Source organism: Mus caroli, unplaced genomic scaffold (assembly GCF_978045245.1).
Source record: "Mus caroli unplaced genomic scaffold, Mus_caroli_1 scaffold_9, whole genome shotgun sequence".
In the NCBI taxonomy this organism is placed as follows: Eukaryota; Metazoa; Chordata; class Mammalia; order Rodentia; family Muridae; genus Mus; species Mus caroli.
In genome coordinates this window covers 29100509-29127616 of record NW_028227264.1, presented here as the reverse complement: position 1 = coordinate 29127616, position 27108 = coordinate 29100509, and the positions used below count along the sequence as shown (strand labels likewise).

General features: G+C 39.5%; 1 protein-coding gene across 3 annotated transcripts in view; it reads left to right on the top strand.

The window, feature by feature from the left end:
* Nucleotides 1-27108, top strand: part of Tpd52l1 (TPD52 like 1) — a 97292-nt gene that overhangs the window by 16320 nt on the left and 53864 nt on the right. The window lies entirely within an intron of this gene.

The following is a 27108-nucleotide window of genomic DNA, read 5'->3' as shown; positions in this document are numbered from 1 at the left end:
AAGCTCAGTGTCCCCCAGTCCCTGAAGCAGGTTTATAGGAAATCACCTGAGTGCTGACTCATTCTTTGTTCTCAACCACTCACTGGAGAATGGAATTAACATCAAATATAATTAGCCCCAGGGCTATCCACAACTGTCATGGTGTCTGTTCACAGCAGTAAAGCCCTAAGACAGTACCTGTTCCTTTTTCTCCTTTCTTTCTCTTTCCACACACAGTCCACATATTACACCTCAGCCCTATCATATTTGACTATTATCAACATTTCCCTCCTTTGATTTTCAGTATCCTAGCATCCCTCCCTCTCTCCTCTTTCCTTTATGAACCTTCTGTCCTCCTCTTGTCTACACCAAGACCCTTGGCTTGTGGTTTTTGTTGTTTGTTTATGCCTACACTCATTCTTTTGGCCATGGAAACCAAATGGTAGAAGGAGCAAAAACTCTTAAAGTTGTCCTCTGATGTCCACAGGCATGTACAACACACACACACACACACACACACACACATACACACACACACAGACTAAATAAAAACAAATAAACAATGAAAAATTAAACTACAGAAAAAGAGGCACGTATAACACATGCATGTATGCACACATACACAAAATAAATAAATTAATGTAATAACAAAATTAAACATTCTAGAAAAGGAGCTTTCAGGAGTTGTCTAGTGGTGCAGACTTTCAGTCCAGCTGCTTGTAGGCCCAGGGAGGAGGATGAGGCAGGAGGTTTTGTTATAGAGTGAATTCAACGTCAGCTTGGGCAACTTGGAAGGATGCTGTCTGGAAATGAAAACACAATTGGCATATAAGATAACTTGCCTAGCATCTACATGGCTCTGGGTTCAATCTTCAGTACTTGACAAAGACAAGAAAAAAGATAAAAGAAAGGAAAAATAAAAGAAAACTTCAGGATTCTACTATTACATGTTTCTGATAGTGAAATCTTGAAGACAATGTAAAAGTTGGGAGTTGGGATATTAGGATAAACCCTATCCAAGAAACAAAACAAAAAACAAACAAACAAAAAACCAGTGAGGGTGCTATGTAAAAGTTAAGAGGTAAATATAGAAAATGGGGAGAGAAAAATCTGCAAAGATGCCTTTGTGGGAGAAAAAGAAACAGAGGAAAAAGGTCAAGCTACCTCAAGACTGAAAAGAGAAACTTGGGCAAGAGATGATATAGTGGTCTCTGGGAAACTCTCTGGGCTAACTCCACCTTCCTCTTGTGATGTTAGTAAATTCTGATGTTCACTTGAGCAGTTGTGTGCTTAGAGTCTAAGAGCACAAAAGAAATCACTGGAATGCTGATGTATAATTTACTCATAAGGGTACCTCTGAGACCTAGGGAAGTATTAATGAACTTATGTGTAGCTGTGAAAGAGGAAAATTACTGACCACCAGAACTCTCACCCCAGAGTACATTCTGAACTCTCACACCAGAGTCAGACCCCCTCTCAAATGAAAACTGTTCCGGGGACATTTCTGAGATAAGGGTTTCCTGGAACGAACCCAGTCCTACCCCTCCCAACTAAGGACTGTGCCAGGGACATTTTTGAGATAAGGGTGTGAGTAAAAACCTCAGTCCCAATGAATCAAGTACATGGCCAAAGTGTGGGACGCGGTTGCAAAAGCACTTTGGAAAAACCCTTGGTTGAATCACTTAGTGACGTAAAAACTGTATTTTCCCTGCCCTGCTCCCCCCCTTGCCTCCTATAAAAGCTTGTGAAAATTTGGGCTAGGGGCCGGATCTCCTCTGCACCTTGCAGGCTGCATGAGGTCCGACCCCAGATATCTGGTATATGTGCTTTTTGTTTGTTTTGTTTGCTTTCTTGTCGTTGTCGTATTAAATCTTGCTCCCTATACATCTTAAGTACCGGTCTCAGTGTCTTCTTGGGTGCGCGGCTGACCCGAGGCTTGAGTAAGTGCCTCCCTTTGGGAGTTTTGGAGTCTTTCAGCTGTACTTTCTAGAGAGCAGCTATAAATATTAACCAAAAGTATGAGAAGGGCAAGGAGACAGACAGGATGTTTGACTTCTACAGTGCAGTTTACTTGTCTGGGCATTGTAGAAAACCATTCAGATCGGATCAGTACCTTCTTGCAGGTGGGGTACTGAAATCAAGAAGCCACTGAGGGGCTTGAGGGAAGCATGAAAATGTTGTAGAAGCACACCACGCTCTCACTTTTCATGACACATAAGGACAAGCTGCCTTCTTCCAGAGTCGTGAGCTGAAGTTATTAGCCACTAGTGGGTGTTGCATTATTGGGGAGAATGGGGTGAAGATGAGTGAGTCCTCCTCTAATAGAAGCAGAGGAGTGCTGAGGGAGTGGTTGTGGGAGCTAGTTAAAGGTAGAAAGGGAGGGGACCTGTCAACTGGATGTGAGACTGTATTCCAGGCAGTGGATACAGCTTCTTCATTTTTAAAAAAAAATATTTTATTTATTCTTATGTGTATTGGTGTGTTAGCTACATGTATCTCAGTGTGAGGTTACCAGATTCTATGGAACTGGAATGAGCTACCTTAAGGTACCAGGAATTGAACTTGGGTCTTTTGGAAGAGCAGCCAGTGCTCTTAACCACTGAGCCATCTCTTCAGCCCTGGGTATAGCTTCTTACTTACTTTTTTTTTTTTTTTTTTTTTTGCCTTTGCTTCTGGAGTAGATACAATGGCAGATACAGTAACCTCATTGAAGAATCTTAGGGAGTTAGGTTACTAAGAGCCCAAGACTAGCTCTCGGAGGATCTTTAACCCTTTTGGCTCTGTGGTCTTGGACAAAAGCTATGTATTGTTATCTAGAACTCTATGTAACCTCCAAGACTCAGCTATCTTGTAGGCAGTGGTACTTTCCATTTTACACATTCCTATAGAATGTGAATTACATGTGTGAGAAACACTCACAATTTACTGTATATGTTTATTTAGCATGTAATTACACAAGCATTTATGTGATAGAGAGTAAGAAGATATGGAATGCCTGGGTGCTCTTTTTATGTAGTTTATGCCAATGACAGTGTTAGAAACATAGGACAAACAAACAAAGTCCCCTTTTTGAGAGAATTTCCAATACAAATAGTTCTTAGAAAATAAAGCCAAAATAGAAAGGGTATTTGGATAGTAATGTTTTATGAGCATAAAACTTCAGCATCCAGAAAATTCTAGGAAGGCCAGCTATGATTAGGGATATACAGAAAGTGTACTGCAATGCCCAGAAAATTCCAGGCCAGCGCACTAGGGGAAGGATATTTAAAAAGTGGAAGATTCTATGATGGCCAGCTGGGGTCAGGGATATGCAAGAGAAACGCTGACAAGGTGATTCCAGAGGTGGGTTTGTAGCGAGAAATGGTAGACTATAAATTTTTGAACCAGATGGATGAAATGTGTCCAGTAAAGTACCTTAAAGAGAGCAGCAGTGTGGTTGCTTTTCCTCTGAGTCACTGAAAGACCTTCAGAGAAAGACTTTGAATAAAACCAATGAATGATGTTACACTGGGTTGTATGAGATTATAATATTTAAAAAAGTCTGTGAGGTGACTAATATGGAACAATAAAAGAGATCTTATATCCCCCACCTCTCACAAAACTCAATAACTAGCAACTGGGTTGGCTCTGAAATGTTGATTAAATGTAAATGAATGCTGATAGTGATGGAGAAGGTGTAATATAAAGCCAAGTAAGCATTCATGAGTCTACAACTCCAAGTACTAAGTTATTGTTTTGGTAAAGCCTTAGAGCAATGGAGCAGTTTTCAACCTGTGGGTTGCAACCCTTTTGTGGGTCACATATTAGATATCCTGCATATCAGATATTTACATTACAGTTAACAACAGTTGAACAATTACAGTTATGAAGTAGCAACAAAATAATTTTATGGTTGAGGGTCACCACAACATGAGGGACTGCAAAGGGTCTCAGCATTATGAAAGTTAAGAACTGCTGTATTAGAAAAGTCTGTGAGGAGAAAATAGGAAACATCTATCAGTCAGTCTCACTGCTGGGGCTGGAATCTACCTACCTGTTTTAAACAGGAAGTAATCTGTAACCAAGCCATGCTGAATGGTTTCAGGATCATTGCCCAACTGAAACTGAAGATTTAGATTAAACTTCCATGACCAGTTCTCAGTGCTAGTCTATAGAATTAGGACCCTATGTGGCTGCTGGCATGGCTGTTACAAAGCTGTTAGGATCCGCAAGTCATTGTCTGCAGGATCTGCCTAATTCCCAAGTGGCAACTTCTGCCACTGGCTCAAGAACTGTGCTGTGTCTTCATGTTAGTACTAGAAACCGACAGATCACACCTTATCTTTGACATCTGAAGCTAAGGTCAAGACACTGGAAACCCAGCCACAGAGCATTGATGTCAACTTCAATGTGCTTGGCTGTAGGAAGAGCACCCAGGGCTAGTGTCAAGCAAGTCACAGAGAAGGAATCGCAGCTGAAATTCTGAAGGTGCTAATAGGAAAGCTGGTTGGCAATAATGTACCTGGGACAGTTAGAATTTTGTTTATATGTGACAACCGTTAGGTTTCACTTTGGTGCTAATATTTGGTGTTTTGATTTCAGGAGATTTTAATTTACTTATCGCCTAGTTTGTTTTCTGTTGCTGTGACAAATACCATGACCAAAAGCAACTTGGGGAGGAAGAGCTTTAGTTCATCTTACAGCGGATGGATTTCCCTTCCATCATGACGGGAAGTCAGGGTAGGAACTCAAGTCATGAACTTGGAGGCAAGGACTGAAACAGGGACCATGGAGAAAGTCTTCTTAGAGACTTGCTCCCCATGGCTTGCTCAGCCTGGTTTCTTCCTTTTTTTTTTTTAAATTAACTTATTTATTCTCTTGTATATTATATCCCAACCACACATTCCCCTTCTTTCTCTCCCTCAAGTTCCTCCCTCCCACCAATCTCTCCTCTTCCCACAATTCACTTCTTCACTTCCCTTCAGAAAAGGGCAGGCCTTCCTGGGATCCCAACCAAACATGGAATATAAGGTTGCAATAAGACTAGGAATCTCCCCTCATATTAAGGCTGGAAGAGGCAACCCAGTAGGAGGAAAGGGGTTCCAAAAGCAAACAAAAGAGTTTGAGATATCCCCTGCTCACACTGTTAGGAATCCCAGAAGAAGACCAAGCTAAACACCTGTAACATATATAGAGAGGGCCTAGGTCAGACCCATGCATCAGCCTGTTCTCTTATTTATTTTTCCCTTGTTTTTTTGAGACAGGGTTTCTCTGTGTAGTCCTGGCTGTCCTGGAACTCACTCTGTAGACCAGGCTGTCCTTGAACTCAGAAATTCACCTGCCTCTTCCTGCCAAGTACTAGTATTAAAAGCGTGTGCCACTGCTGCCTGCTGCTTTCTTGTATAAATCCAGAACCACCTGCTCAAGGGTAGCACCACACAGTCAATCCTCAATCAAGGAAACACATAGGAACCTGAGACTTAAAACTAGAACAGTCCAAGCTTAAGAAGCTAGAAAAGAATAAAAGAAATGGCTTGGTTCATAAAAGTGTGTTTTGAGGATATAAGTTTGATCTCCAGGGCCCATGTAAGCTGAGGCTTGCTGACACACATAATTCCAGCACTGGAGAGTCAGAGACAGGGGGATCTCTGGGGAGAGCTAGTCAGGCAACCTAGCCTAGTTGGCAACTTTCATGAAAGCCAATGTCTCAAAAAGTAAAGTGGGGGTTATTGAGATACCTGCCATTGACCTATGTGAATGCATAGGAAAGTGCATCCCTATACACACATGTGTACATGCAATCATATATACAAAATAACTTGTAAAGAGTGGCTCAGGTAGAGCCAGAGATTGTTCAGTGGTAAAGCATTTGCTTGGAAAACATAGAAATTTGGAGCTTTAGTAGCCACATAAAAGCCAGGCAGGAATAGTGTCTCTGTAATCCCAGCACTGTGGAAGTAGAGACAGGGGATTCCTAAGCTAAGGTAAGTTGGTTAGCTAGACTAGTCCAGTCGGCAGGTCCCAGGTTCAGTGAAAGACTCAACAAGAGTTATATGGGAAGGAGACCACATGTTCACATGTTAACCGCTGGTCTCTACAATCACCCACACATACACACACAAACACACACACACACACACACACACACACACACACACACACACACACTATGTGTATGTATGTGACAGGGATGTTGCTCAGTGCTACTGTAATTGCATAATATGCACAAACTGTGGATTCAGTCTCTAGCATGTCAAAAAATAAACAAATCCAGACAACAGATTGGAGTTGACGGCAGACCTTAGATTGCCAACCCTTGAACTAGAGTAAGCATAAAGTATATAAACTACCAAAATGATGACCTTAAACCACAGTAGACTAATCAGTAACTTTACTTAGTATAGTCTCTCTTAAAGCGCCAACAGAAGTGTTTCTGTAGTTGTATTAAGTGCGCTTAGACTGATGAAGACAAATTATAAATGTAAACAGAGCAACTAGTAGAGATTGTCCTGGGGGCTATTGATATGTATTGTTCTAGCTTCACATCTGACGTTGGGATAAAATATCATAAGAAAAAGCAACTGAGGGCGAAAGGATTTTATTTGGCTTATCCTTACAGGTTGCAGTTCATCACTGAGGGGATGTTAAGGCAGGAAACCAGGCATTGAATCATAACATCTGTTGGCCATGGAAGAGAGAATGAGTACATATACACTCTTGCTTGTGCTTCTGCTCAGCTAGCTGTCCTAACTCTTATGCATGCCAAGGATTAATCTATGGAATCATGCCACCGACATTCAACATTCAACATTCCTGCCTCAATTAACTCTGAGACATGCCCATAGGCTAGCCTGATGATCCAGATAATTCCTCACTGAAATTACTTCTTTTCACGTGACTCTAGCTTGTGTCAAATTGGCAATAAAAACATACCAGCACAACAGTAGTCATTATCATCAAAACTGAGACACTGACACCAGAACAGTCTCTGAATTTGCTAGAATAGAATGTATGTAATAGAGTGGGAGGAAATTCTAGCTTTATAATAACTGGCTGGAAAAAATCAGTTTGAAGTTTGGCAAAGCAGTACATGTCTGTAATCCCAGACCTCAGGAGAAAGAAACAGGAGGTGTAACATGCTCTAGGGAACTATCCCAAAAGCTAATGACTGTCTACAGGATATGTTCTTCTAGCTGGGCTGCCTTGTCTAGCTTCAGTGGCAGAAGATGCAGCTAGCCCCACAAAGACTTGATGTGCCAGGATAGGGGAATACTCAGGGGGCTCCCATCCACTCAAATGAAAAAGGGAGGGGCGTGGAGGGAGGATGGGGGGAACAGGGAGGGGGCAGTGAGTAGGATGTAAAGTGAGTAAGTTAAAAAAAAATAAATAAAAGCCAAATGCCAAGCAAACCAACATTCTCAAGTCTGTCAAAGAAAAAATGTTTTGAACTAAATAACAATTATGTATATTATTTTAATGACTCCCCTCCTTGGGCAAATTGCTAACATAATTCGTTGGGGGCCACTAGAGACCATTTGTACACTCTGTCCAAATACAGGAGTTGTGTGGGTCGTAAACTCACAGATGACTGATGTTTAAGTCCTTAAAGTAGAAAGCCTGAGTCACTCTCAGGCCTCAAAGGAAAGTGATGTATTTAATGTTTAACCAGATGTGGAGCAAAGATTTTCAGAATGTCCAGGTGGGACAGTGGACTTATCCCCTCTACCTTTTATAGTATGTCAAATTTAAGAAACATTTGTGAATATTCACTTGGAAGCAAAATCTATTATAAACTGCCTTGGATTTTAGTTTTTAATCTAACATTTTTTCCCCTGCTGATTGACATCAGTGCCTTTGATCTTGTGGGCATTGTCCAAAGTTAATTCATCACATGGTGAGTGCAGATGAGAACCTCTCCCTGCTTAGTATTTTTCCACAAGCTTCCTTTCAGTGGCCTGTGGTTATTTCCTTTCCACTCTGAAGTCCTTCCAAATCTGATACTGGGGCAAGGTATTTTTATTTCTTCACTGTATGAATATTTGAAGTAAAATAAGCCATTAAAAAAGTTATTTACTGAGCACCCTTCATAGAAAAATGTAAAGTAGAAACAGCAGCAATAACATTCAGGGGCAAAATGCAGAACAAAGGGCACAGCAAGGTGCAAGGAGGCAAGGGATTAACCCTAACAGCAAGCCTCCCACTGTTGGTCCCTTTCTAGAAGTCGCTACATAATTCAAGTATTGTGGATTAGAACAAATAGAACAGAGAAAGCTCTCTGCTCCTAGGTCACTTGCCATTTCCATCTGTAACTGAATGTTTAACTGTGGTGTCACTTACAGTACCAGAATAGAAATAGCCTCCCACTGTGGACTGCACTCTGGTCATAATTTGAACTTTCTGCCAGCTGTGTCTTTGTGAGTGGCAGGACTCAATGTGCTTTCTTTGGTTGGTTGGCTTGGTTTGTGGGACTCTACAAATATAACATATTAAACTTGTTAAAGTTGACCACCCACAGTGAAGTAAACTATTGTTGCTATTTCTACATTTCTGTAGTTCAGTTTTCAGTTGATTTCCTGGGTTATACTATTTGAAAACAATACTGAATTAAAATGGAACATGGGAGTCACCCCCAGAAGTTGTTAGCAGGCAGCCCATGAAACCAACACGGTCAGTGTATATCAGCGTGGCTGAAAGTATCAGTTGCTCTGGCCTAGCATTTCTTGTTAAGGAATCAATATGAAACTATGCATCCTTGTTCCCTCTACCTACACACTGGATTCAGTGTGTCACATGGAATCTTGCTATGACCTTAAATTCAAATTATGGGTTTCTCCCTTTAAGTTCTTCTTTGCAGGCTTCAGAATTTGTTGGTGGTGACTTTTGCACCATTATTATTTAGTTCAGTCACATATTTTGATTTTCATTAATATTCTGAGTTGTATTTCCCACTGCATAGATTGATAGAAACAAACTCCCCTTTGCTACTTGGATCTGTTAGCTGTGTATTTATGTGTGCGCATGGGTGTGTGTGTACACATGTGCATGTGTGTAGAACACCTACATGTAAAAATGAGTATATATAAACAAGTAAAACACATGTAGCTATAAGATATATGTAGTTAGTAAAATATATGTAAAAGTGTACATCTAGGAATAGATGGCCTTCTCTGTCTTCTGAGTACAGCATGAGTGTTGGAAGAACAGAAAGTGGTGTGCACTGGTAATATACCACCTTCTTTTTGTGCAGCTGCTAGGTGATTTTCTGGGGGGAACTGAGGGTCTGTGGTAAAGGATTTGCTCCAGCTCTGACAGAGCTTTCCAGGTCTTCTGCTTTTCTGTAGAACCCTGTCAGTGTAGTTTAGAGGTGGGTACTTTAGATATCACAACTCAAACTCAGAATTCAAAGACTCTTTTAAATATTAGGGGAAAGAACAACAAACAGCTAGTAACAAATTAAAACAGTCTGAGACCATTTATGGACTAGGTTTTATAATCTACTATAAGATTAATAGTAAGTGTGACATTTCTTTTTCCATTGCAAATTTCAACCTCACGATTAGTTTGAAATGGCAGCTGAAGTTACATTCTTGGCACTTCTTCAGTATGTCAGATAAGAAAGTGTGAGGGGAGTCTCTTTAAAACTCTGGAAACTGTTGGCATGTTAGTGAAAATGTAGTCACAGCTATCCAGGGTGCTGAGGCCAGAGATAGCCTTAGAGCCAACAGTTCTGAACAACATAAAGAGACCCTATCTCAATCAACAACAACAAAATAAACAAATCTCCATATATGTCTGAAACAGGGCAGTTGAGCTGATTCTAACTCCCTAGGAAGCTGTTTTTTACTGGGATTTCATAAGGGCAGAGCAACTAGCTCAACTCAAAAGAGCTCTGCAGGATTTCTCAAGTCACCCCTGGTCTTAAACTGGTACAGAAGTCTCTCTGCTGTCACCCTACCCCAGTGTCCTGATGGCACTTTGGCAGCTAAGTTAAGTTGAGGTCTCTCTGTTTTTCACATCTCTCTAACTTCAAGAGCACTTGGGTCCTGCCTGTTATAATGTGGACTGTGTCTCTCAGACCTAAAATAATGCTGCGCCAAAAGAGGTACATCATAATATTTTTATATAAAATCAGTGACCTTGAACATTAGCTGACCATCAGTGTCACCCACAGAGATGAAAACACATGCATCTTTAAGATTGACCCTCAAAGGTTCCAATTTGGTAGGTCGGCAATGATGCTCTTAAAGTTGGTTTCACATGGATGAGTCATTAAAGACTTTTGACGGCAAGGCAAACTAAGCTTTCTATAGCTTCCAAAGCTGAGGATATTTTGAAGGTTCTATGTTTTATGTTTTCATCTCATATTCCCTGTGACTGTTGAAGAGAGAAAAATAAATGAAAGATGAAATTGCACTGACCCCAAAATGTCTAGGGCAGATCCAAACTTCCTTTCTTTTCTTTTTTTCCCCAAAACTATCCAGTTATTAGCTGGAGAATTCAAACACAGTAACTAGGAAATAAATTTGGAAGTTTTATAAACATTATAGATACAAAAAGGGATCAGTAAAAAATTCTTTTTTAAATCTATTTTTATTAAACTAATGAAATTTATTTAAAAATATACAACTCAGTATTAACATTTTTAAGTCATCAAAATAATTTATAGTAGTTAAATGCCTCTTAAATATACATGATATCTTCTGAAGCTAAAACTAATACACACCCAACCAGCTTTTAAAATCTATTTGGAATATTAAACATGATAGAAGAAGAAAAAAATCTCTTGTGAAGTTCTGTATGAAAGAAAATTTTGACAAGATCCTGATTAGACAAAAACCATTCCATCTCCAAGGGAAAATACAGTGTAATTGGGTAATGTTCCTTGTGTTTCTATTTTGTGGAATAGTTTGATGAGAACTGGTATTAGGTCTTCTGTGAAGGTTTTATAGAATTCTCCACTAAACCCATCTGGTCCTGGATTTTCTTTTGGTTGGGAGATTATGAATGACTGCTTCTATTTCTTTAGGGACTAAGGGACTATTTAGATGGATTATCTGATATGTTTTAAATTTGGCACCTAATATCTGCCTAGAAAATTGTCCATTTCATCCAGATTTTCAAATTTTGTTGAGTATAAGCTTTTGTAGTAGGATCTGATGATTTTTTGAATTTCCTCAGTTTCTGTTGTTATGACTCCCGTTTCATTTCTGATTTTATTAAATAGGACACTGTCTCTGTGCCCTCTGGTTAGTCTGGCTAAGGGTTTATCTATCTTGTTGATGTTCTCAAAGAACCAGCTTCTGTTGATTCTTTGTATAGTTCTTTTTGTTTCTAATTAGTTGATTTCATTCCTGAGTTTGATTATTTCCTGCTGTCTACTCCTCTTGGATATATTTACTTCTTTTTGTTCTAGAGCTTTCAGGTGTGCTGTCAAGCTGCTAGTGTAAGCTCTATCCAGTTTCTTTTAGAAACTGGCAGTTAGAGCTGTGAGTTTTCTTCTTAATGCTGCTTTTATTCTGTCCCATAAGTTTTGGTATGATGTGTCTTCATTTTCATTAAATTCTAAAAAGTCTTTAATTTCTTTGTTTATTTCTTCCTTGACTAAGTTATCATTAAGTAGAGCGTTGTTCAGCTTCCATGTGTATGAGTGCTTTCTTTTGTTTTTGTTGGTACTGAAGACCATCCTTAGTCCATGGTGATCTGATAGGATGCATGGGATTATTTCAGGTTTTTTGTATCTGTTGAGGTCTGTTTTGTGACTAATTATGTGGTCAATTTTGGAGAAGATAACACAAGGTGCTGAGAAGAAGGTATATTCTTTTGCTTTAGGATGAAATGTTCTATACATATCCTTTAGATCCATTTGGTTCATAACTTGTGTTAGTTTCACTGTGTATCTGTTTAGTTTCTGTTTCCATGATCTGTCCATTGCTGAGAGTAGGGTGGTAAAGTTTCCTACTATTATTGTGTGGGTACGATGTGAGCTTTGAACTTTAGTAAAGTTTCTTTTATGAGTGTGGGTGCCCTTGCATAGATGTTCAGAATTGAGAGTTCATCTTGGTAGATTTTTCCTTTGACCAGTATGAAGTGTCCTTCCTTATCTTTTTTGGTAACTTTTGTTTGAACGTTTATTTTATTCGATATCGGGATGGCTACTGCAGCTTGTTTCTTGGGGTCATTTGCTTAGAAAATTGTTTTCCAATCTTTTACTCTGAGGTAGTGTCTGTTTTTGTCACTGAGGTGCTTTTCCTGTTGTAGCAAAATTCTGGGTCCTGTTTACTTATCCAGTCTGTTGGTCTAGGTCTTTTTATTGGAGAATTGAGTCCATTGATTGTTTTTGTTGTTAGAGGTGGAATTATGTCTGTGTGACTGACTTCTTTTGGATTTGTTGAAAGATTACTTTCTTGCTTTTTCTAGGGTGTTGTTTTTCTCTTTGTGTTGGAGTTTTCCATTTATTATCCTTTCTAGGGCTGGATTTGTAGAAAGATATTGTGTAAATTTGGTTTTGTCATGGAATATCTTGTTTTCTTCATCTATGGCAATTGAGAGTTTTGTTGGGTATAAAAGCCTGGGCTGATGTTTGTGTTCTCTTAGGGTCTATATGACATCTGCCCAGGATCTTCTAGCTTTCATAGTCTCTGGTGAGAATTCTGATGTAATTTTGGGAAGTCTACCTTTATATGTTACTTGACCTTTTTCCATTACTGCTTTTAATATTCCATCTTTGTTTTGTGCATTTGGTGTTTTATGTGCATATGGTATATTATGTGAGGGGAGGAGTTTCTTTTCTGGTACAGTCTATTTTGAGTTCTGTATGCTTCTTGTGTGTTCATGGGTATTTCTTTCTTTAGGTTAGGGAAGTTTTCTTCTACAATTTTGTTGAAGATATTTACTGGCCCTTTAAATTGGGAATCTTTGCTCTCTCTTATAACTATTATCCTTAGGTTTGGTGTTCTCATTGTGTCCTGGAGTTCCTGAATGTTTTGGGTGAGGCACCTTTTCTTTTTGCTTTTTCTTTGACTGTTGTGTCATATATATATATATATTTTTATAGTATCTTCTGCACCTGAGATTCTGTCTTCTATCTCTTGTATTTTGTTTGTGATGCTTGCATCTATGACTCCTGATCTCTTTCCTAGGTTTTCTACCTCCAGTGTTGTCTCTCTTTGTGATGTCTTTATTGCTTCTATTTCCATTTTTAGATCCTGGATAATTTTGTTCATTTCCTTCCCCTGTTTGGTTGTGTTTCCTGTAATTCTTTAAGGGATTTTTGTGTTTCCTCTTTAAGGGCTTCTACCTGGTTACCTTTGTTCTCCTGTATTTCTTTAAGGGAGTTATTTATGTCCTCTATCATCATCATGAGAAATGATTTTAGATCTGGATCTTGCTTTTCTGGTGTGATGGTGTATCCAGGACTTGCTATGGTTAGAAAACTAAGTACTGATGATGCAAACTAACCTTGGTTTCTGTTGTTTATGGTCTTACCTTGCCTCCCACCATCTGGTTATCCCTAGTGCTACCTGCCCTCGCTATACCTGACTGGAGTCTCTCCTTCTTGTGATCCTGGTTGTGTCAGAACTTCTCAGAGTCCAGCTGTCTCTGTAATCCTGTGATTTGGGGATCCTCTGGTCCTGAACTCCTGGGAATCAAACTGCCCCTGCAACCCTAAGATCCTGGTGTGGCCAAGCTCCTGTGATTCTGTGATCCTGGGCATATTAGAGCCCCTGTGAGTGGAGCATCCTCTGGTTGTTGTGGGACTGGCTGTGGAGTTTGTGTCCAAAGTCTACTCAGGGAACTGGCCTGGACCAGAATTATATCTAAACTTTCATTTAATGCTTCATTAATATAGGGGATAACTTGTGTTTTATGCAGGAAAAACCTTTGGTGACTGTCTGAACAGTGACCACACCAACAGACATGCTAATGTAGATGGGGGAGCTCAGAGGACCTGTCGTATGCTGTGATAAAACACTATAACCAAGGCTATCTATTAAAAAAAAAAGGATTTAATTTGACTTATGGTTTTTGAGAGAGTTAGAGTTCATGATAGAACAGCAAAGAAAGAAACCAATCCCCAGCGACACACCTCTTAATCATTTCCTAATAGATGTACCTACTGGGGACCAAGTATTCTAATACAATACATGAGTCTATGGGGTCCATTCTCATTCAAACTACCATAGGGCTTTACCTCTAGATGCATAGCTACAGACAATTAACCACTGCTGCAAGAGAGGTGGGAGAGAGAGAGAGAGAGAGAGAGAGAGAGAGAGAGAGAGAGAATAATAGTCTTCCCTGTGATGAGCCCACTAATTGGTTATCCAATACCAAATGCTCATCCCTGAAATTGTATATACATATAAGCAACACTAAATAGATTCAGCCAGTTGCATATTTGTGTGTGTGTGTATGTACATATCAAAGAAAAAGAGGCCATGAATTTGAGATGGAATGTGGGTGAATGTGTAAGGAATAGGAAGGAGGAGAGGAAGGGGTTTATGTAATTATATTTCAGTTTTTAAAAAGCTGTGAACCCCAAAAAGGTTTGGCATATTCCTTACCAATAAAGAAAATGCAAATAATTATTATCTGCACTTACTTCTCCATGTAAAATTGATAATCATCTATTGCTTTCATGTATTGTGTGTGTATGTGTATTGTATACACGTATGCATGTATGGTTCAGGAAGGTTGCTTGTGCATGTTAGTATAGATACTAGAGGTAGAGTTTGTGTGTCTGTGTGTCTAATATAATATGATAGAGGACAGCGAGTGTGTGTGTGTGTGTGTGTATGGAGAGAGAGAGAGAGAGAGAGAGAGAGAGAGAGAGAGAGAGAGAGAGAGGCCTTTCTCTATCATTTTTGAGTCAGATTCTCTCACTGGACTTGGAACTCACTACTTTGGCTAGACTGTGACCAGAAAGCCCCTGGGACCTAAACCAGTACAAACCCTTTACCCATGGGGACTCTTGCCATCTCAACCATAGACTAATTACTTCTAGGAAATATACAGCCTAATGAATGGAAATTGAGTTATATTTTCTGTTGGCTTATATAAAGTACATGATATTTCCTGGAAAGTGGATGGAACTGAAAATCATCCAACTATGCAAATATATGAGATTCAGGAAGATAATTTTTTTTAATCTTTGTACAGAATCCTCCCATGTACAGAATCCAGATTTAATACACATATGGGGTATGAAAATAGAAATAAAATGGGAAGCTAGAGGGAGGAAGAGGTCTTAAGGAAGTGATGGAGGAAGAATGGAAGCGGATGTGTCACGTTCTTATATGTGGAATGTATGTTAAAATATGTATTTGTTTGCATGAAATCAGGAAGAGGACTCTGTGGAAGAGAAAAGGGACCAATGTGCTGGGACAAGGCATGGTGATGTGGATGAATTAGAGCAAAGTGCAATTGTGTACCTATAGGAAAATGTCGAAGGATTATTTTGTATGCTGACTTTTTAAAAGTTCCTGATACTTAACAACTTGAAATAGGTGCTTGTTTTTACCATAAGATATACTTTAGGATTTATTTGATTCTGTTAAAATATAAAACACATTTGCCTCGAAAGAGAATTCCCCTTTTCCCTGCACTTTTTCATTGGTATCAGACTATTCTTAGGTTCTGCACATCTCTTGTCACCATGGTATCGAAGCAGACTTCCAGCTATGACATGTTGTCAACCTGATTTGACACCTAAGGCACAGAGGTGAGAGTTGGTACGAATCACTCTCAGAACCATTTAGCCAATGAGTACCAGGTGTAGCCTTCTCCTCCCTCCCCCTTAGCATTACAGGTAATGCCACATCCCAAAATGATTAGCAAGAAGAAGCAACAACAGAAAAGAAATATGCCTCAAAAATAGCTGACCAGGTCTGAGCTTTCATGAACATGCAGTCTCTCACTGGTGGCATAAAAAGATGTCCTCAATCTTTTCTGTGCCACAAGGAGCTATGTTTAATTTATAATGTGGAAATCTTTCCTGAAACAGACTCATAATTGTTCCCACTGAAAATTTTAGTCCACCTTCCATATTCCTTGGTGAGAAAAGAGCTGGGACCTTTTTCTTTAAGTAAGCCTTCTTCACAGAGTCCCCAGCTGCAGCCCTTTTCCATATGAAGATCTTCCTCTGTCCTATCACTTTGGTCTTCCAGGCCTTTTCATTATTTCCTCTATGTGCAGTCCATTCTCCTCCTAATACTTAATAGGTATAAACCCCACATCTTTTGTGCCAGCCAACTCAACATGGAGCAGGACTGAGTTGAGTTCAGAAATCCAAAAGTATAAGAAATGTCACCCTCCTTCCTTCCCCTTCTCCTCCTTTCCCCCCTGCAGCTAATTTTTATTGCTGACTCATTTTCCCACTAGAAAGAATTTCAGGAAATCTTTGCCTCCAAATCAAGAGACATTCCTTTCTTCTTGTCTGCCACATACAAAAGTAAAGACTCTTACAAAGTGTAGATGCCGAACCCTTAAGTGTGAGAATGAGTAAAAGAGTCAAATTCATTTTCCTCTGAGAGGTAGAATATAATAGGTGCTAATCAGTGTATAAAATAGAATATAATTCAACATTTCTTATAGTTAGTCCACTTTCTATAAACAAGGTCCCCTTGTCAATGATTGTTCTCAACAAAGTGATCTCCCCATAAGATTGTAACCATTTATGTAGTTGCTTTCTCCGACATGTCAATGCTAAAAGGTCAGATACAGCGGATGGCAAGAACTAAGGAGAGTATGCATGACTAAGAAAATGCTTACAGTCACAGGGAATGCAGAGAGCAACAAACCCTGGAGATTAGCCGTTGCCCCTTCAGTTCTGAGAATTTGAATAGGCATGCGGGTGCCTACTACCTGAAATAGTAGAGCTTCTGGTATCTCAAGAGAAAGAAATCCAAAACAGGAGGTACAAGATATTCCACACAGCAGGGTAACTGGCTTCACTGATATAGTGTACTTAGGTGGCACTGGACACTTACCAGAGTTTCAGATCATATGCACTGGGCCATCTACAGAACAGATTAGCCCTGAAGCCTCAGAGTGATCCCTTGACTCCTGGGGTCAAGATCTTGGGAGGTTAATACAATCAAAGCTTTCATAGAAAGGAGGATTGCATGCTGAACTTCAAGCCAAGACTAGCAGTAAACTGGGACTCAACAGTAAACTGGGACCCATCCGAGGTAGGGTCAGCAATGCTGAGGCAATGGTACACCAGCTCCCACTAGGCTGTCAAAATCTAAAAACAAAAGGGTGGAAATGTAGGAGGAATGGCGTCTGTTGCCTCTGCATAAACTCCAGTGCTGTGCAGTCACAAAGGCATGTTGATGCCTGTTTGAGGACTTAATTGTGGACTGCTTGAGAGACCAAGGATTGCTGATGCAGACAATGCCAGCCAATCAGGTGCCAGGGGCCAGCTTTCTTGTCAGTTCCTCTTGAGGCAGTGGAGGGGGAAGAACTGGAGGGTAAGACTTTGTCTTATGAGATATTTAGGGTTGCTGTATAATAATAAAAAGTTTACTTATCTAAGTCTAAATTACTTTGCTACTGTAACTGACCTGCCTTCTGTGTTTCTCTGAGGCCAGAAACTGCAGTCTCTGGCACTAAGTACCTCATCCTAAAACAGCAGTAGATTAAGTAAAGAATTATTTTCTAGAGCCTATTCCCTTTTGTTCAGATGCCTCTTACTTGTCAGGCTAGGGGGAAGTTTGGAGCAATAAACTTTTTTTGTTTGTTTGTTTGTTTATTCAAGACAGGGTTTCTCTCTGTATAGTCCTGGCTGTCCTGGAACTCACTCTGTAGACCAGGCTGGCCTCAAACTCAGAAATCCGCCTGCCTCTGCCTCCCAAGTGCTGGGATTAAAGGCATGAGCCACCACCGCCCGGCAATATGTAGAATTTGTTTTGTTTTGTTTTGTTTTGTTTTGTTTGAGGCAGGGTTTCTCTGTGTAGTCCTGGCTGTCCTGGGACTCACTCTGTAGACAAGGCTGGCCTCAAACTCAGAGGTCTGCCTGCCTCTGCCTCCCAAGTGCTAGGATTAAAGGCATGCAGCACCACTGCCTGGCTAGGAGCAATAAACTTCTATTGAACCAGGAGAATAGAAAAATGCTTGCAGAAGGAAATTCATATAAAAATTCACACACATATTTATACATTTCAATTCAAATTCAAACCAGTTGGGTCTAGGTTACATGCATTCTCTCAATTACATACTTACAAACACACATGCTCACAATTACATATTTATACACACACACATCCATACTTGCATATGCATATAGAGGAAAAGACCAAGCACCACTGCAGAAAGAACTCACTCATTCTGGATGAAAAATGAGCTCCGATCTTTATTGCATAGAGAAAGAAAAAGCTTCTACCCTTTTAATGCTAAATGAATTAAACCCAAGTTTGTTCCTTTAGTAGGACTAAGCCTGCCTTGTTATTAAGAAAAGACATGTTCTGTTCCATGGTAAGGAGAAGCCTGACTGCTCCTTCTGCTCTCTGCAGCTTCCTTTTTCCTCTTTCCCTCTGTATTCTTCACATTGCTCTCTTAGTTTTCTGTTACCTATGGTTTCAAAGTCATTCCACTCTGCATTCTCCTTCTATTCTTGCTCTCTCATCCTGTTCTGATGTCACAATAATGTTCTTACTCTCAATGTCTTTTCTCCCAATGCTATGCCTTTACTTCTAAGTTCTTCTTGAGTTCAGTTCTGTCTAAAAAGTTCTCCTCAGCTCAGTTCCCTTGACGCCTTGACCTCCTTATTTATACATTTTTTTTTCAGGATACATGATCACATGGCAAAAAGTTCATCACAAGTTCACACATAAAATTTCAAGTCAAAAATTGAAATAAAAGTTTACAACAGAGAATTTTTATATGCATATCCATTAGAAGTAAATATCGGACTAAACATACATCACCTGTCACAGCTACACAGGTTCTCTGACAGTTAAAAACCAGAATTAAGTTATTAATGAAGTTTTGTATAGATAAACCCAGTCAATATTTTATCTTCTGTTCTAGCACCTATAATAAATCATTAGTTCTCTTTTTATGACCTCTGGTTAATTATTTTACAACCTCTTAGAATGTGCTCTAACTAGTAGAAAATCTGGTTACTATCTAGAAGCAATTAATTGGTGAAACATGGGTAACTGACAGAGTTCTCATTGCAGTTTTGACTATCAGAAAAGGATCTAATAGCAGTCCATTATAAAAGAGCTTAATAATCACTGATATAATTTTAGGAATTCTTATAGGATCACCATTAAGAATTAAGAAGTCATCTATTTGTTTATATAGCATCACTACAAGACAGGACACTTTCAGAGATCTTCAGAGATATGCTCAAAAGGGTGGGCTAATACCTAGTGATTGTTATATATGTTAAATAATAACAGGAAAAAAAGCATATTAATAGCAGGGATCTTTCCTAAAGTGAATTTCTCCTGGGCCTTGCCAATGAAGCAAATCTGTTCCAGAATAAAATCCAAGGCAGACCATCTCAGAAAGATCACCTATTAGCTTGTCCTATGATGGCTCCTGACAATCAGGAACTGCTCTTTAGAAGAGATGCTTTCTTGGGACCAATAGGGCCCTGGTGGAGGACATTAAAGGAGCTTGCAGCAGTGTTCAGATACGCTTGCTGCTGTGTTTCTCACCTGCTCCAAGAGTCTGTGTCATTCACTCCACTCCAACCCCAAGGACAAGTGGGGTCAGGCAGTGGATGGTCCAGAGCACAGTGAGTACTTACCTAAAGACCATAGCTGTCAATCTCCCAGAACTGATTAGTAGCCAGTAGTTCAGCAGAGAGGGCTAAGGCCCTGTGAATCCATTTCTGATCTTGACAGAATATTGATAGGCTTGGTCTTCTGCAGGCCCACTGCAGGCTCACAGCAACTCCTAGTTAGACTCCTATGGCATTTGACTGAGAGTAAATTAAAACGAAGACCTCTCAACAGCGTCTGAGGCTGCTATTCCTGGCTTTACCTCCATCATGTTCCCAGTGAGGTTCATTACCTTGGATGAGGTCTCCTAGTGGATCCCTGCCTCACTGCCCTTGCTAGGTCCCAGAACTCAGGGAAAGGCCAGTGGTTGTTGGCACAGTTAGCAGTTTCTAGGCTCCTTCTCTTTTGATGTGGTGCCTTTGTAGGGGAGTACATGCACATTTGTGTGTGTGTGTGTGTTGTATGTTCATAGCACCCATTCTATAAAGCTCTGCATTCATTCACTGTATCAGACTTCCATTGTTGAGTTTTGTTTGATGTCAGGGATGGATTTTGCAAGAGCACTTAGACCTCTTCCTGCTTCTATGCATTGGCTGTCGTAAATTCTGAAGAAAGTTTAAGCTTCTCTTTTTAAAAAAGTACTTCAGGATTCAGTTAGTGAAAAATGCACTCAGAATTGACTACAGCTGCATTTACAACAGATTCACTGATGTGTTTTCTTTGAAAAAAAAAAAAACCATTTGCAATGCAGAAAGTGTTTTCAGATAACAGACACACAAAAAAATAGATGTCAATTCTCAATAACTCAACATGCCCTAGCTTTAAAATGCTCCCCAATAGTCATTTACTTCCAGCATGAGTGAAAACTTTGTGTCTGGGAGCCCGACCAGGCAGCAGAGTCCAGTGGCAGTAGGAATGTATGTGCACTTAGTTTCTCAAGACAATGTCTTCTCAGCCACCCTGTAAAATCTGGGTCCACCTTAACTGACCCTTTGTGGGAGAAAATGACATTTAATTCTGATGTCAAACTCAGAAGTCTCTCTTGTTTAGGCTTCTAGGACACACCCATTTAGGAGGAACTCTGTGTACCTTCTTCGTTTTTTTTTTTTCTTTATTTAATGAGTTGAGGATAAAGACTATCATAAATATTCATGATATCAGACAATTAAATATTCTTTTATTTTTATTCAGCTACACATTGACTATTTACCAAATAGTTTTTAATAAATACTTTTGAGATTATAATATAAATATATTATTTATCCCTTCTCTCTCCTCTTTCATTTCCCTCCCATTTATCCCACCTTCCTATGTATGTAAATATGTACATACACACACACATATTACATGCATATTCCTAAACACATAAGTATATCCTTTTCATTATTTATAATGTTACTGTCACACCTCAGGTATACTCCAGCTATGAGAGATGATTAAGGCTATGTGTCTATTCTAGCAGAGACTATGAGAAATTCCTGATAATTCCCATTAATCATGTTTTAAGTGCTGCGAGGAATAAAGGGTGGGGTGTATGGGAGGAAGCAGTCAGTTCTGAGAAAAAGTTGGTTTGGAAACTATTGGATTATGCTTTAAAGATGAAGTGAAGTTAAACACAAATAAAATTGCAGGAAGGTGTACAAGCTGCTGCATGGGAGGACAAGGTGTCAGAAGAATGAAGTTGTATGGCTGGCAGTGGGCTCCTGATGGAGAATGTTTGCAGGCATCAGTGCAGAGACACTCATGGCTCAGATGCTGTTGACAAGACTGCATTTCAATTTACTCTCAGCGAAATGCCATAGGAGGCCCAGTGGGATGCTGCAGAACATACATTTACTAGGTGAGATGATAGGACTGAGAACCCAAGGGTACCAGCTCCACAAAAATCTGTTCATTCTTAATACATATTTATTATAGACAATCTGAAAAATATAAGAAAAACTCACTTAGGGCTTTACCTCCCAATAATATTTCCTGTGAATTTTCTTCTTACAATCTTTTTCTATGCAGAGGAATATACTTGATCTAAATATTTTAAATACACATAGTATTTTGAGTTTTGTGTTCTCATTTGTTGCTTTCCTGGCTTAGTATATTTTATGATAAATGGATTTACTGTCCTCTATCTATGTAATCTATTTGAAGTATTAATGATTCCATATTTACACCCACATCTGTGCTGTTGTGAGCTCACATGTTCTTTGAGACCACTGAAAAGTTGAAAGAACAAGTCACTGCTGGAAATGAATGGAAATGATGCCTTTCAAAGGACACTGTCAATAGGACAAAATGACAACCAACAAATTGGGAAAAGATCTTTACCAACTCTACATATGATAGAGGGCTAATATCCAATGTATACAAAGAACTCAAGACATTAGACTCCAGAGAACCACCAAATAAGCCTATTAAAAATGGGATACAGAGCTAAACAAAGAATTCTCAACTGAAGAATAGAAAATGGCTGAGAAGCAGCTAAAGAAATGTTCAACATCCTTAGTTATCAGGGAAATGCAAATCAAAACACCCCTGTGATTCTACCTCATACCAGTCAGAATGGCTAAGATCAACAACTCAGGTGACAGCAGATGCTGGCGAGGATATGGAGAAAGAGGAACACTCCTTCACTGTTGGTGGGATTGCAAGCTGGTACAACCACTTTGGAAATCAATTTGGTGGTTCCTCAGAAAACTAGACATAGTACTTCTGGAGGACCCAGCTATACTACTCCTGGGCATATACCCAGAAGATGCTCCAACATATAATAAGGACATATGTACCACTATGTTCATAGCAGCCTTATTTATAATAGCCAGAAGTTGGAAAGAACCCATATGTCCCTCAACAGAGGAATAGATACAGAAAATGTGGTACATTTACACAATGGAGTACTACTCAGTTATTAAAAACAATGAATTCATGAAATTCTTAGGCAAATGGATGGAACTAGAAAATATCATCCTGAGTAAAGTAACCACAATCACAAAAAAAACACACATAGTGTACACTCACTGTTAAGTAGGTATTAGCCCACAAGCTTGGAATACTGAAGATACAATTCACACACCAAATGAAGCTCAAGAAGAAGCAAGAACAAAGTATGGATACTTCAGTCCTTCTTAGAAGGGGAAACAAAATGCCCATGGGAGGAAATACAGAGACAAAGTGTGGAGCAGAAACTGAAGGAAAGACCATCCAGAGACTAGGGATCCATCCCATATACAGTCATCAAACCCAGAGAGTATTATGGATGCCAACAAGTGCTTGTTGACAGGAGCCTGTTGTAGCTGTCTCCTGAGTAGCTCTGCCAGTGCCAGTTTATATTAAAACTTTCATTTAAAATATACACAAAAAGTTAATAATTGTGTGCCTATTATAGCAAGTCATAATAGGCTTAGGGTTTTCTTCTTCCTTCCAATATCACCTTTTGCTGTTGCCAAGATTTAATTATTTACTGTGCATTTTTTCTCACTGTTGTGCCCTGAGTCCACAGGAAACCCAGAGGAGCCCAAGAATTGCAAAGTCTGCTGCAACTTGCAAAAGAGTCTTTTATTGTTTCAAGTTTGAACTCGGATCACCCACGTGATCACCCTTGCACTCACCACGGGAATGCTGGCAAGCGACCCTGAGTCCAGAAAACACTGGGTTTATATACAGAATAGTTAGAAATCCCCTGAATGTTCACAGAAAAGGGGGTTAGAAATAATCATTTGGTGGAATGGTACTGAAGTGGGAGGCGGTTAATGGGTGTCTGTTCAGGGACTAATTTTATGACCAGTCGTAACTGTCTGTGACCTGACCTCTGATTACCTTTTCTCCATGATTTAAACACAAGACCCTAGTCTCCCTTCAGCTTGTTATTTCTCTAAAGGACAGGCACCTGGAGAGTTATCAGGAGGAGTGCTGGTTTTTGGAGACACAAAAGTGGGAAGGATGTCTCTTGCTGTCTCCTCAGAATGTCCTCATTAAGAGAGAGTTTTATGGGTAGTGCCATTCTAACGCCAGGGGAGGGGGAGGGAGCCCCAGGCTGCTATAGACCTCAGCACACAAACCAGCTGTCTCTGTATCTTGGTTGCCAGGCTGGAGGGAGGATGGGAGCTTCTGGTGGGGGTGGGGGCACGCAGAGGCAAACTGACTGTACACAACACTGAAGTCTCTTTAGTATCAGTAATTTGGGGGTTACAACACTAACCTTCCTTGCTTTCATACAGATTAGTAATTATAGAGAGTCATGTTTACACATCAAAGGTATTTTCATTCCTCCCAGAAATAGGTCATATGCAAACAACCCAGTAACTCCCCCTTTTGCATCCAGTAAGTTATATATACTATATATATATATATACATACATATATATTGATGGTACATATGCATTGATGGTTTTCCTGTATGTTTGTCTGTGTGAAGGCTCCAGATATTCTGGAACTAGAATTACAGACAGTTGTGAGCTGCCATGTGGGTGCTGGGAATTGAACTAGGGTCTTCTGCAGGAGCAACCAGTGCTCTTAGCCACTGAGCTGTTCCTCCAGCCCCTCAATACACTATTTTCAATAACCGAAAAAAAATAACCAAGGAAGGGAAGGTGCTTGGTTTAATTTTGTACTTCTTTCACAGTTACAGGCGGTACTTTAATATTTTATACCCATCTTCTTAGATCTATTCCCTTTTTTCTTACAGATTCATTTTTCAAAAGCAGGAATGTTAAGTCAAAGGCTCTTTAAGCCCTGTCACAGTGCAGAATCAAATGATGCACAGAGCCCTCTCAGTATAACCTGTTGTCCTGCTTTGGACATTTAATAATGGCTTGGATGTAAATTCACATATTTTTTGATGTTATCATTCCAGTCAGTGGATTGTCTTTTGTCTCTTGTCCATTGCATTCTCATATCTAAGACTTGCCGTAAACTTTTCTAATTCTTGCATGTTTTTTTCCTGCAAAAAATTTCACAGTGTAGAAATGTTTATTCTCATGTCCCTTCACATTGGTTTTTCTGTGCAGCTTAAAAGGGGTGAAAGGAATTATCACGTGGACATGCTCAGTAACATCCATCATCAGGGATTGCTATGCTCCTTAATCCTTTCCCAGCCATGCCGTTGCTTAAGAACTAGAGTTTTAGAAAGCCTGGCCCATCTAAGAAGGTCTCCCTTACTACCGATCCCCTTCCTTAATTAGATAGTGGAAGAAACTTAAATTTTATCCTGCCTTATGCTTACAATGGCTATCTTCCATGGGCAATGGAATGCTGTTATTGTTTTTTCCTGAACTGGGTTGACCCCACAGTTAAAAAGGTGAGAGAGCATTCAAGGAATGGCCTAGGGTGGAATGTAGCCTGTCCATGCATAGGTTTGTCTCTGCTGCGCTCCCTCAGGGGATGTAGGTGATAAAAAGATACCCAGAGCCCATTTCTGTTGACTGGGTATCTTGGAAAAACTCATATCATCAAATTTATAAATGGGAAGACCAGTTCTGAAGTCTACATTTGGTAGACTTTTCTTTGAAAAGGATGAAATTGGGAAGACAAGAAGGGATTTCTTTTTAAGTAGAATAGGTGCTAGCTTTTATTAGTGAGTTTAAATTAAAAAAAAAATGTATTGCCCTGGAGATGTTTAGAATATAAATAAGATATTTGCTTGTGGTAAAATTACTAGGCTTGTTGAAATCAGAGGTTTATCTTCTTTCAGACTTGACTTCCCTTTCTAGCTTTGATGGGAAATGATTCGCTGGTAGAGAGTTATGTTTGGGGGCAAGTGTTCTGTTTGTGTGTGGTATAGGCCTGTATGTGACTGCGGGTGTGTTGGTGCAGGCTCAAATGTGTGTGTGTGTGTGTGTGTGCGCGTGTGCGCGTGCGCGCGCGCGCGTGCGCGCGCAGAGGTCAAATAAGGATTATGGGAGTTTAGCTTTGTCACCTTGAGACAAGGTCTCTTGTTGAACCTAGAGCTAGTCTGGCAGCCAGCAGTTGTGAATGAGATTCCTGGCTTCACTCCCTCCCACAGTGGAGAGAGTTAAGAGGCACAGAGACAGCCAAGATCAAACTGTCACATGGCTGCTAAAGATTTGAGCTTGGGCTCTCAAGCTCACATAGCAAGCTCTCTTACTACGGAGCCACTCCTCCAGCCCCACGAGCTGATTTTGACTGTGGAGGGTGGATTTTGTGAAATTAGGGTGGGATGTAGAGAGAAGGCAGATGATGTATAGGCTTCTCTGGGTCATCTGTTCTGCATTCCTCAGTACTCATTCCTGAAATAGTTTATAACCTTTCCCCGGGCAATGTGAGGGTTCATTCAGAAGGAAGTTCCTGGAGTCTATCCTTCAGGAGCATTAAATATTTTTTTCTACAGTTGTGTATTTACATTTTAGTCATCAACTTGTGACTGCTGTCTTCTTATGACTTTATTTTTGGGTTGTTTTGATCTGACTTGTAGTTTAATCTAGTGTGCTTCTATTTTTATGGTTGTCAAAGATTTCTTTCCAGGGTAGCAAATAATACTTTAAAACCAAAAAACAATGTCTAAAATGACTTAATCTTGCCTTTGAAATGTGGGAGATTAGAGAAGCTTGGGGTTTTGATAAATATTTTATAATACCTCTTAATGAAAACTGATTCAGTGTGTCTTCCTGGTTTTGAGTGTGGTTGTTGAAATACTAACATCAGCAGACAAGGTCATGTGACCTCACATCAGGCATAAAAGCTAGAGTTCAGGAGCTTCCACTGGTTGTGTGTCAAGTCAGTCGCACCAAAGTGAAGGTCAGAGGCAATTCCTGGAAGAACACATCATCATACTACCTGTAAGAAACTGAAAATCATCTGTTCTGACTTCTGTTTTGTTCATTTTTAGAAAATTTGATTCTTCTATACTTGTTCCCTTGACCTCATTGTAAAACTTTATTTTTTTTAAGTCAACAGTTTTCACAGTCAATTAAAGCTTTTAAATGGATAGATTATCATTGACATAAATGATAAATAAGGGTTGAAAGCTTAATACACTGTGGTCTTAAGATATACAATGATTCTAATGCAAATGGTTCCAGATAAATACTAGGATGCATCTTGTTAGGATCTTGGATAAGATCTTGCTGTACCTGTCTCCTGTTACTGAATAGAACTAAAATCCCAAAACTGAACAAGGTTGTCATGTGGTGTACAGCCTTGTTCAGTTTAATGTTAATATTCTTACTTACCTGGAGCTTTCTCAAGGGTGAGGGAGGACTTTGGTTTTCTATATTATAAATGAATATGTAGTATACATTTATATTCATTTATATACATTTACATATCCATTTATAATATATATTAATATTATATATTATGTATATTATATAGTCTCTCTCTTATGGAGTTGTTTTTGTTTTATTGTTTGTTTTGTTTTGTTGTTTTGTTTTTTTTTCTGGTCTCCCTTTTCTCTCTCTCTCTCTCTCTC